The 11,925-nt window shown below is 42.6% G+C and overlaps 1 pseudogene; it reads right to left on the reverse strand.

Moving 5' to 3' along the window:
• LOC139581876 (tubulin polyglutamylase ttll6-like) lies at positions 1–4,192 on the reverse strand (annotated as a pseudogene).
• Positions 4,193–11,925: the final 7,733 nt, after the last annotated feature.

The raw sequence follows: 11,925 nt of genomic DNA on the forward strand, positions 1-11,925 counted from the left end.
CTAACGCCTTTGTCCGTGTTGGGGGACTTTACGGGAGGGGTTGTGGATGAGGTGGGGGATGTCAGGCCGCTGGATCAGTGGGGTTGGGGTGGAAGTGACAAACAGGCTCTGGAGAGCCTTGGGGCCAGAGGACATGGGGGGTGCAGTGGAGCCATCCAGGCATGAGCTGGGAGAGATTTGACACTGTGGCCCAGGCCCTGGACTCTGCATGGGATGAGCTCATACCGCACTGACGAGCACCACTGACAGAGAGAGAGAGAGAAAGGTAGAGAAAATCAATACTATGCCCTCAAAATAATAAACATGATTATCCATAAGTACAATCTACAATTTGAGATCAGTGGCGGTATGGTAATGACGCAATAAAGTGAGGACAAGAGCTGCAGCATGGATGCTCAGTGGTTGAGCTCACTTGTCCATGGAATACGCTGGGTACTGTTGGTCCTCCTCAGGTCCCCTGGCACCTGGCAGACCATCTCTATCTCTAATGGCGTCAGGATTGGGGTGTCCCCCCCTGCAGCAGCTGATAGACTTGGTCCCGTTGGAGCAGTTCTATCACCCTCTCCGCCTCCTCAGAGAGGTGCTGCACTGTAGGGCAGTAAGCAGGGGGAGTAAGTAAGTTGCAGGAAGCAGGGGGAGCAAGGTCAAGAGCTGGAGAGACACAATTCACACCATATAGTAAGGAAACATTTCATCACAATGTATAATCATTTTTCAGTATTTAATGAGATGTTAACGTAGATGTGTTAAATGGCCATCTTATGGTGTGGTAGTTGGACATGTATGTAAGTTGTTCAGTGGGAAAGAAGTTTGGCTCCCTCCTGTGGCCGCTGAAAGGCCCTGCAACTACAAGTAAGATTGCCACTCCCAATGATGCCATGAGACTCTTACATTTACATTTACATTTAAGTCATTTAGCAGACGCTCTTATCCAGAGCGACTTACAAATTGGTGCATTCACCTTATGACATCCAGACTTCCCTCTATGATTGAGGACAGCTAGGCTTCTGTAGGTAATAATACATAGAAAACCATAGGTAACATGTCACGGATCTAGCAATGATACAGGACCCCAAGTCTCATCTACAGTTCCCATTTTGCTCCCTCTCCTTCTGCTCTTGCTTTAGACGTAGCACCTGCAGCTGCTGCCTAAGCACACAGTCACACACAGAAATAAATTGTACATGAAACAACGAAAAAAGTGAATATAAACTAAGATTTTGTATTTTCTGTTTGAGTATTTTCATGGTATTGTCTACAAGCCTGTATGTGAGTGTGTGTGTGTGTGTGTGTGTGTCTGTGTGTGAAAGTGTTTGCCTGCCTCAACATGGGATGTCTATGTGGCACACTCCTCCCTGGTCTTGGAGGTGGCAGTCTCTTGAAACAGGGCGCTGCTGTGTTTGAAGTACTTCTCTCCACCCTCGCGGGAATAGATCCCGCGGAAGCCACCTGGGTGTTTGGCCTCGTCCATCTGGACTTGCTCCACACTGGCTGCCTGGGACTGACACATCTCCTCACAACACAAAAATGACCTCCACTGACCACAACTGAATGAATGAATTGAATGCATCAAAAAAAATACATACCGGATTGAGTTTGGTCCAAATCACTTTGTTTGTTACATGTCTATAACCATGATAATTCATAATATGACCCATCATAGCTTGTTGTTACATAGTCAAACTGATCATACAAGCACATTGAAATTCCACAAATACAAAGTTCCAAATGGTCTTCCTACCCATCACGTTGTTCTGTACCGGGCCTCTCTGGACCAGTTCTGCAGCAGCCTCTCCTTCACCCTGCGCTTATCCTCCTCAGCGATCTTATGGCGGTCACGGGCAGCCAGGTTTAGAAGGAGCAGGGTGTCATACAGCAGGCCATCCTTCTAATCCCGGGCAAATCAGTGGGGAAACTGGGGGGGGGGGGGTGGGTGGGTGGTTCACCTGCACACACACACACGTGAACATAATTGAGCATGATGAATATACCTTGTTTGCTTTCTAGCTTTAATATAAAATGCTAGCAAAATGCCTTAGCATAACACATTTCTTAGCTCAAAAGACGCTTTAGGGATATAGGACCCATATCAATACGTCCTCCTAACCCAAGAAGAGGGCATCACCTCTAGCACCCAGGGCCTGTTGATGGTCTAGCAGCACATCAAAGCCCAGGATCTCAAAGCAGGCACTGCCAGCAGCGTGGTTAGGGGAACAGGTGTGGTAGTTGTGTTTGAGGACGGGGTGGGCAGAAACGAGCGTCTTAATAATCACGTCCTCAATGTCCAACCACATCTTCTCTGTGTCGTAACACATGGCCTCCGGGTGCGTGTTCAAGGTGGACAGCTTCCTGGAACGACAGGGAGGAGGGAACTGAGATGGAAGCATTGGCTTAGCAGTCACTTGTGGATGGGAATTCCCAATGAGATGAATTATACAAAGAAATGAAGGTAAAGTTCAATTCGAGAGGTATTTGAAGTAAAGGAACACCTGCTTACCTTTTGCTGCCAGTGTCGTCATCACGGACAAAGTTCTCACTGGGCTTGTTGATGGCATAGCTGGTCAGATGCATGCAAACATCATCCTTGTAGAAATAGAAAGATAGTCAGTGGGGGAGAGTCAGGGATCAGTAAAGTTACTGATGAGATTCCTCATGTTAAATGATTATCTAGTGCTTCAAACTATCAACTGTACAAACAACACTGCCAAACAGAGCAAGATAGGCAAATGAGAAGTGTGTAATGCTGTGTAACAGTTGGCATTAGAAGTGTTAACTGAGTAGCCGTGTTGTCCACCTCACCACTTTGCCATTGCTGGGCTCATTGTATTGGGTAGTGCAGAAGCGAGCCAGCCCATCGTTGTACAGGAAGATGCGGAAGGGGTCACAGGAGGTCACCAGTACATAGATACGCAGCTCAAACTTGAAGCCGTCAATAATGAATGGCTGGGGGAGAGCACAGTTGGCATTATGATATATCTAATGACATCATCATAACCCTGCTTTCTGATTAGACTCTTCATAATAACATTGACATAACCCGGCTCTCTGATTGGTCCCTTCATAATGACATCATCATAACCCTGCTCTCTGATTGTTCCCTTCATAATGACATCCTCATAACCCTGCTCTCCGATTTGTCTATTCCTAATGACATCGTCATAACCCTGCTCTCTGATTGGTCCCCTCAAAATTACATCATCATAACCTTGCTCTCTGATTGGTCCTTCATAAAGACAGTCATAAACCTACTCTCTGATTGGTCCCATTAAATACTGTCACATAATAAGGTATCACTTTTATTGCACCTGTCCTCCTGCAACCTCAGTTGAGCTATGAGTTGAATCGATTCTGCAGAATATTATACAAAGTCTAGAAGGTTCCCTCTCTGAGAAGGGAGGTGTGTGTCAGTGAGTCTCACCTGGGAGACGAACAACTGGTAGATCATGTGTTCTCCGGGCCGTATGTCGTTGCGGAACTTGGTGATGACGATGCCTCTCCCTTGGCAACCGGAGTCTGCCTTACAGACGTATGTCTTGTGTTTTTTGGCCCTAGTGTAAGCTTGGAAGTCACTATAACTGCAGATACAAAAAAATAAAATAAAAAATTCTCCATTGATTACACTGCTGATTCAATACGTGTTTTGAATGACGAGACTAAGCACAGTGACAATGAGAACTCACTCTGCCGGTAGGCACCATGTTCAGGGAAAGATATTGTAGTATCTGGGGAAGAGCTTCAGCGTGCGGTTCATGTTTTGAGCCAGAAGATCCTTTCAACAAATCTCACTCATCCTGGGAAAGTGGTTGATCTTCTGTAAGGTTACAGCAAACACATAGCGTTGAATGTGACAACTCAACAGCTGCAGAGGCACATATTCAGAGCGCTATGAGGAGAGGGAGGTGGACTTGGAAGAGGTAGAGTACCTAGTAACGCTTCCTGTCCATAACTCTGTCCAGGGAGACAGAGCAGTCTGTCCAGAAGAGAGTCCAGTCCTCTGAATAGGATCTCTATGATTTTAAGTATCAGCTAACCAAATGAGCCATCCGTCAGTCGATGACACTGTCGATGACATGTTCACACAATGATTGGTTGATGCATGCAACGTCTGAGCAGGGGAACGCAACCATTATGTGTTACACTTCGATCACACCAATAGAGTCATTGCATTTTGGTACACCAGAAGTACATTCATTTTTAATGGAACGCTGAGTCGGCCTTGCAGCATTGCAGTGCGTTCTGTGTGGTGCAAACGTTGGATTTATCGAATGTATGCATCAAACTGTATGCGTAGACGGCTTGACAGAAATGGTAGCAGAAGGTGAATGTTGAACTTTTCTTGCACACATATCCAGATGATGCTGCGTACCATTTTGCGCACCGACGCTGTCGGTGGGATCGAGGCGTTATTGTGGCAGGCACATGGTGTCAACGTTGTTTGAAAACATTCCGACGTCCTGGGGAATCATAAGTAATCATAAGTCCAAACGTTTGGTTTTTCAAACAAAAACGAGAGTTTCTCTTGGACAAATTCAGGTAAGTCCTTCCCCGTTTCCTTCCGTTTGCTTCCGTTTAAGAAACGTTTTGCAACAATTGTGGCTTAATGAATACGCACCCCCTGCTCTTGCTCTTCTGCACTGAATTTCCTATACAAATAGGTTGGGCTTTTGTCCGATCACACACCCCATTGACCGTTCTACAGCTTTTCTAAATTAGCTAGTTACTGTATCTAGGCTACTCACCATACTATAGGCTACAGATTTGAGTCCCCACTAGAGTTGTTATTTTTATGTTATTAAATATATATATATATATATATATATTATATATATATATATATCTTTGTTTAATCAAATTATTAATCTAACAATAAAAATTGTTATTATTTTATAAGAAATGTAAGGTCTTTTCACATATTGCAATAAAGTTGACTAAAGTTGTCACGTTCGTTATAAAGATCGGACCAAGGTGAAGCGTGGTATGCGTACATTCTTCTTTTATTAAAGAAAGAATACTGAACAAACTAACAAAACAAACTAAACGTGAAGCTATATGAATAGTGCAGACAGGCAACTAAACATAGAATAAGAACCCACAAACACCAAAGGGAAATGACTACCTAAATATGATCCCCAATCAGAGACAACGACAAACAGCTGCCTCTGATTGGAAACCATATCAGGCCACCATAAACATACAAATACCTAGACCTACAGAACCCTAGACATACAAAAATCCTAGACAATTCAAAACCCCTAGACAATACAAAACCCTTAGACAATACAAAAACTAGCGTATCCACCCTAGTCACACCCTGACCTAACCAAAATATAAAGAAAACAGAGATATCTCAGGTCAGGGCGTGACAAAAGTAGAAGCTCGTCTTTTATTTGTAGGTATTTTCACTTGGTAATGAGTAACACGTAATTATATAGAAATTGCTCATAGGTAACTATAAAGTTACACTTCACTTTAAATAGCTAAATCCTGTGTAAGAACTAGCGACAACCTTGTATTTATGCAGATATTACAGACATGTACTCTGCGATGTATTAGTGTGTTTATTTTCTCACTTGGATGGCACTTTCAGAAGCTGACGATAAGATTATCTGAATGGGTAACGTACTTTGTAGGTACACAATAATTACAAAGTAAGTACACCTCAAGATACACAGGATTTAGCTAATTCAAATGAAGTGTAACACCTAGTAATTACATTGTACTTATGCAGATATTACATGTACTCTGTGGTGTACTAGTCTGTTTATTCTTAAACTTGGATGGCGCTTCCAGAAGCTTTAAAATTAGGGTCAGGATGGGTAACATACGATATACGTACACATTAATTACAAGTAAGCACCCCCAACATACACTTCATTAGGCTTCAGTAGTGAGCTTGATTACCAACAACGACGAGACGGCCTACAGGGAGGAGGTGAGGGCCCTCAGGGTGTGGTGTCAGGAAAATAACCTCACACTCAACGTCAACAAAACAAAGGAGATGATCGTGGACTTCAGGAAACAACAGAGGGAGCACCCCCCTATCCACATCGACGGGACAGTAGTGGAGAGGGTAGAAAGTTATAAGTTCCTCGGCGTACACATCACGGACAAATTGAATTGGTCCACCCACACAGACAGCGTGGTGAAGAAGGCGCAGCAGCGCCTCTTCAACCTCAGGAGGCTGAAGAAATTCGGCTTGTCATCAAAAACACTCACAAACTTTTACAGATGCACAATCGAGAGCATCCTGTCGGGCTGTATCACCGCCTGGTACGGCAACTGCTCCGCCCATAACCCTAAGGCTCTCCAGACGGTAGTGAGGTCTGCACAACGCATCACCGGGGGCAAACTACCTGCCCTCCAGGACACCTACACCACCCGATGTCACCGACATTAAGGACAACAACCACCCGAGCCACGACCTGTTCACCCCGCTATCATCCAGAAGGCGAAGTCAGTACAGGTGCATCAAAGCAAGGACCGAGAGACTGAAAAACAGCTTCTATCTCAAGGCCATCAGAAGGTTAAACAGCCATCACTAACATTGAGTGGCTGCTGCCAACATACTGACTCAACTCCATCTACTTTAATAATGGAAAAATTGATGTAACAAATGTATCACTAGCCACTTTAAACAATGGCACTTCATATAATGTTTACATACCCTACATTACTCATCGCATATGTATATACTGTACTCTATACCATCTACTGCATCTTGCCATCTTGATGTAATGTATCACTAGCCACTTTAAACAATGCCACTTTTATATGTTTACATACCCTACATTACTCATCTCATATGTATATACTGTACTCTATACCATCTACTGCATCTTGCCTATGCCGTTCTATACCATCACTCATTCATATATTTTTTTATGTACATATTCATTCCTTTACACTTGTGTGTATAAGGTAATACAAGGAACTAGAAGCACAAGCATTTCGCTACACTTGTATTAACATCTGCTAACCATGTGTATGTGACAAATAACATTTGATTTGATTTCAATTAGCTAAATTCTGTGTACACGAAGTAATTACATTGTACTTGTGCAGATATTAAATGTACTTTGTGGTGTACTTGTGTGTTTATCCTTTCACTTGGATGGCAAGGAGGTTCAGGTTGTCATAATGGCCAACGTAAACATTAATTATAATCATCAAACCCTTGACTACTTGAATCAGGTTTGCTAGATTCAAGTAGTTGTGACACGTCTGCCCGAGGAGAGTTTTGAAAAAGGATTTAGGTCAGTTTGCTCCATCTAGGAGGCGAGGTTGACACTGACGTCCAGTTCACTGAGACTCAAACACTACTGCAGGATCATACGGAGGTTCAGGTTGCTGAGCAAACAGCATTAATGCAAGTAAAATATTGCATTATTTAATCACAATTCTTAAAAACTCTCCTCGGGCAGACTATTTTGAAACATTTTCAAAACAGGAAACAGGTGGCATTTAGCCTACCCACCAGGGTGTACAGACTATCTTTGAATGAAGCAGCACAGGCCAACAAGGTTCTGATCAAATAAAATGGGTCAGAAAGAAACTTCACCCGGATACATGCACTTGATAAAAATACATGCACTTGATAAAAAGCAATATTGTGCTGCTCTGTTTGTTGATTTATCAAAGGCATTTGATTCAGTTGACCATGAATTGTTGCTAGCTAGACTCAGTATCACTGGTCTAAGTGAAGGGGCAGTAAATTGGTTTAGGAACTATCTTTCTGACAGAACACAAAGTGCATGTGCTGACAATCACAAGTCTAGCTTTGTTGAGATTAATAGCGGTGTGTCCCAGGGTTCCATTTTAGCTACTGTGTTGTTCTCAATTTTTATTAATGATTTGGTTAATGGGATGCAACCAGCAAAGTTGCACCTATATGCTGATGACAGTCTGTACATACAGTTGAAGTTTACATACACTTAAGTTGGAGTCATTAAAACTAATTTTTCAACCACTTCACAAATTTCTTGTTAACAAATTATAATTTTGGCAAGTCGGTTTAAGACATCTACCTTGTGCATGACAAGTAATTTTTCCAATAATTGTTTACAGACAGATTATTTCAATGTATCACAATTCCAGTGTGCCAGAAGTTTACATACACTAAGTTGACTGTACCTTTAAACGGCTTGGAAAATTCCAGAAAATGATGTCATGGCTTTAGAATCTTCTGATCTTTCCTCCAGCATCTTCACAAGGTCCTTTGATGTTGTTCTGGGATTGATTTTGTCAGAAGGTGAGTGTAGCTGGTGCATGAGGTCAGGCGCAGGAGAGCAAAAATGAGTGAGCAACCTACTTTACTCAACAACAAAAAAGGCACAAGGTAAACAAATACACTTGACCAATAACCAACAGTAAATATTACGCACGGGTGACCACAACACCTGTCGAAAAACCAGCCATCATAACCGAACTGAACATAGAAATAATCACGCACAACAAACATGGGGGAAACAGAGGGTTAAATACATGAACATGTAATTGGATAATGAAAACCAGGTGTGTAGAAAATAAAGACAAAACCAATGGAAAATGAAAGATGGATAAGCGATGGCTAGAAGACCGGTGACGTCGACCGCCGAACGCCCCCCGAACAAGGAGAGGGACCGACCTCGGGCGGAAGTCGTGACAGATTTGCACTTTTCGCACCAAAGTATGTTCATCTCCAGGAGACAGAACGCATCTCCTTCCTGAGCGGTATGACGGCTGCGTGGTCCCATGGTGTTTATACTTGCGTACTATTGTTTGTACAGATGAACGTGGTACCTTCAGGCATTTGGAAATTGCTCCCAAGGATGAACCAGACTTGTGGAGGTCTACAATTATTTTCCTGAGGTGTTGGCTGATTTCTTTTGATTTTCCCATGATGTCAAGCAAAGAGGCACTGAGTTTGAAGGTAGGCCTTGAAATACATCAACAGGTACACCTCCAATTGACTCAAATGATGTTAATTAGCCTATCAGAAGCTTCTAATGCCATGACATAATTTTCAGGAATTTCCAAGCTGTTTTTAAAGGCAGTCAACTTAGTGTATGTAAACTTCTGATCCACTGGAATTATGATACAGTGAAATAATCTGTCTGGAAACAATTGTTGGAAAATTGACTTGTGTCATGCACAAAGTAGACGTCCTAACCGACTTGCCAAAACTATAGTTTGTTAACAAGAAATTTGTGGAGTGGTTGAAAAACGAGTTTTAATGACTCCAACCTAAGTGTATGTAAACTTCCGACTTCAACTGTATCTATATCCACAGTAAAACGAATCCTATGTCGACATAACCTGAAAGGCCGCTCAGCAAGAAAGAAGCCACTGCTCCAAAACCGCCATAAAAAAGCCAGACTACAGTTTGCAACTGCACATGGGGACAAAGATCGTACTTTTTGGAGAAATGTCCACTGGTCTGATGAAACAAAAATAGAACTGTTTGGCCATAATGACCAACGTTATGTTTGGAGGAAAAAGGGGGAGGCTTGCAAGCCGAAGAACACCATCCCAACCGTGAAGCACGGGTGTGGCAGCATCATGTTGTGGGTTGCTTTGCTGCTGGAGGGACTGGTGCACTTCACAAAATAGATGTTATCATGAGGAAGGGAAATAATGTAGATATATTGAAGCAACATCTCAAGACATCAGTCAGGAAGTTAGAGCTTGGTCGCAAATGGGTCTTCCAAATGGACAATGACACCAAGCATACTTCCAAAGTTGTGGCAAAATGGCTTAAGGACAACAAAGTCAAGGTATTGGAGTGGACATAACAAAGCCCTGACCTCAATCCTTTAGAAAATTTGTGGACAGAACTGAAAAAGCATGTGCGAGCAAGGAGGCCTACAAACCTGACTCAGTTACACCAGCTCTGTCAGGAAGAATGGGCCAAAATTCACCCAACTTATTGTGGGAAGCTTGTGGAAGGCTACCCGAAACGTTTGTTAAACAATTTAAAGGCAACGCTACCAAATACTAATTGAGTGTATGTAAACTTCTGACCCACTGCGAATGTGATGAAAGAAATAAAAGCTGAAATAAATCATTCTCTACTATTATTCTGACATTTCACATTCTTACAATAAAGTGGTGATCCTAACTGACCTAAGACAGGGAATTTTTACTAGGATTAAATGTCAGGAATTGTGAAAAACTGAGTTCAAATGTATTTGGCTAAGGTGTATGTAAACTTCCAACTTCAGCTGTAGGTGCAACTTTATTAATGTGCTCCTTTTCTGGTTCAGGCTGTTGAAGAGCTTCAGACTGCTTTTCAGTCACTGCAGGCCTCCATTTATGGTCTCAAACTGGTCTTGAATGTACAAAAAACTAAATTCATGACTTATACAAGAGCACTCAGCCAGAGAAGGTTAGCATTGTCACATCTAGTGGCTTATTCCATTGAAATAGTGTTATCCTACAAATACCTAGGTATATGGTTGGATGACAAGTTGCCCTTAAAAGTTCATATGGATAATCTTGTGAGGAAGCTTAGATTGAAATTAGGTTTTTGTTTTCGTAATAAGGCCTGCTTCCCGCTTATGGCTAGAAAGAAGTTTGTTCAGGCCACTTTTCTCTCTGTAATTGATTATGGTGACTTGTTATATATGCATGCAGCCTCCTCTGTCTTATAGACACTGGACTCTGTTATTCATGCATCCTTGCGCTTTATTACGAATGCCAAGTCACTCACCCACCATTGCACCTTATACCAAATGGTGGGTTGGACCTCACTTCATATGCGCAGAAAGCTACATTTCTATGTGTTCATCTACAATGCCCTTTTGGGTAAACTCCCTCTTTAATCTGGTCTCCTTCACCACCAGCAGTTACCATACCCGGTCTGCTAGGTGGTTGCTACTTAAAGTCCCCAGAACATTTACAGTATTAGGCAAGACTGCCTTCTCGTCTTGTGCACCAGAGGTATGGAATAGTCTACAATACATGCTTCGTCTAGATATGTTAGTGCCACTGAATTAATTCACATTTTTGATGGGAGACCATTACAGAGGAGTGTAAAATGCCTATTTTAGGCTGGATCATGTTGAATTTTATTGTATTGTCTTATGTTTTAGTTCTGTAATGTATTGATTGTTTCTGTCTTCTTAGCCAGGTCTCCCTTGAAAAGGAGACTCTGGGTCTCAATGGGCTCAAAATCAACCTCAAAATCAATAAACCACCATGAGAATAAATCCTTCCATAAATCCAATATGGTTCAGAGCAGTGAGAGAAATCCAAAAGCCATCACCGGCCTGCAACAGGTGCAAAGAGCATTTCAATGAACCATCCTGTGTCTAATACTACACTATCCTGGCTAGCATCAGAAAGGTTATGGTTACGCAGTGTGTTTTAAGCTGGTTAATACATTGGGGAGCTGCTGTCTGTCCAACTAGGCTACACACGAGTCACACCTACAGTATCTGATACAGCGCCCAGCAGGAAATCTCCTTTTGTCCACTGAACCAAGGGAACCAGGGAAGCAGAAGGAGAGCAGTGGGCTAGTGTTACCGGAATAGCAGCACCAATGTGTCGCCAGTGATTATGTTATGGCATGGTATCTGCTTCTGCTATAGCAAAATTCTACCCAGTGTATGCCTTTTAAATATCCATTGGTTGTCATCCTCTATGGCCCTTTTTTCATCTGCTATTGTTTGCCAATAGAAGGAAGCATCCTTGCACCTTCAATCACACCAGCTTGACCAAGACTTCGGGCAAACACAGGAGATTGTTCCATAATTGAACCAACACATCTATATGAAACACTGTTGTTCGTTGCCCCAGAAAACAACGGATTAACCGAGGAGAAGCATGTTGGCTGCATGCTACATACACATATCTGAGTGTGCTAGGGATTTGGGATTTGGTGCAGGGATTTGAAAGTTGATCCTGATTGTCCCTCGTCCTGTTATCTATCCTGGGTGACAGTTAGTT

Source organism: Salvelinus alpinus, chromosome 7 (assembly GCF_045679555.1).
Source record: "Salvelinus alpinus chromosome 7, SLU_Salpinus.1, whole genome shotgun sequence".
Lineage (NCBI taxonomy): Eukaryota > Metazoa > Chordata > Actinopteri > Salmoniformes > Salmonidae > Salvelinus > Salvelinus alpinus.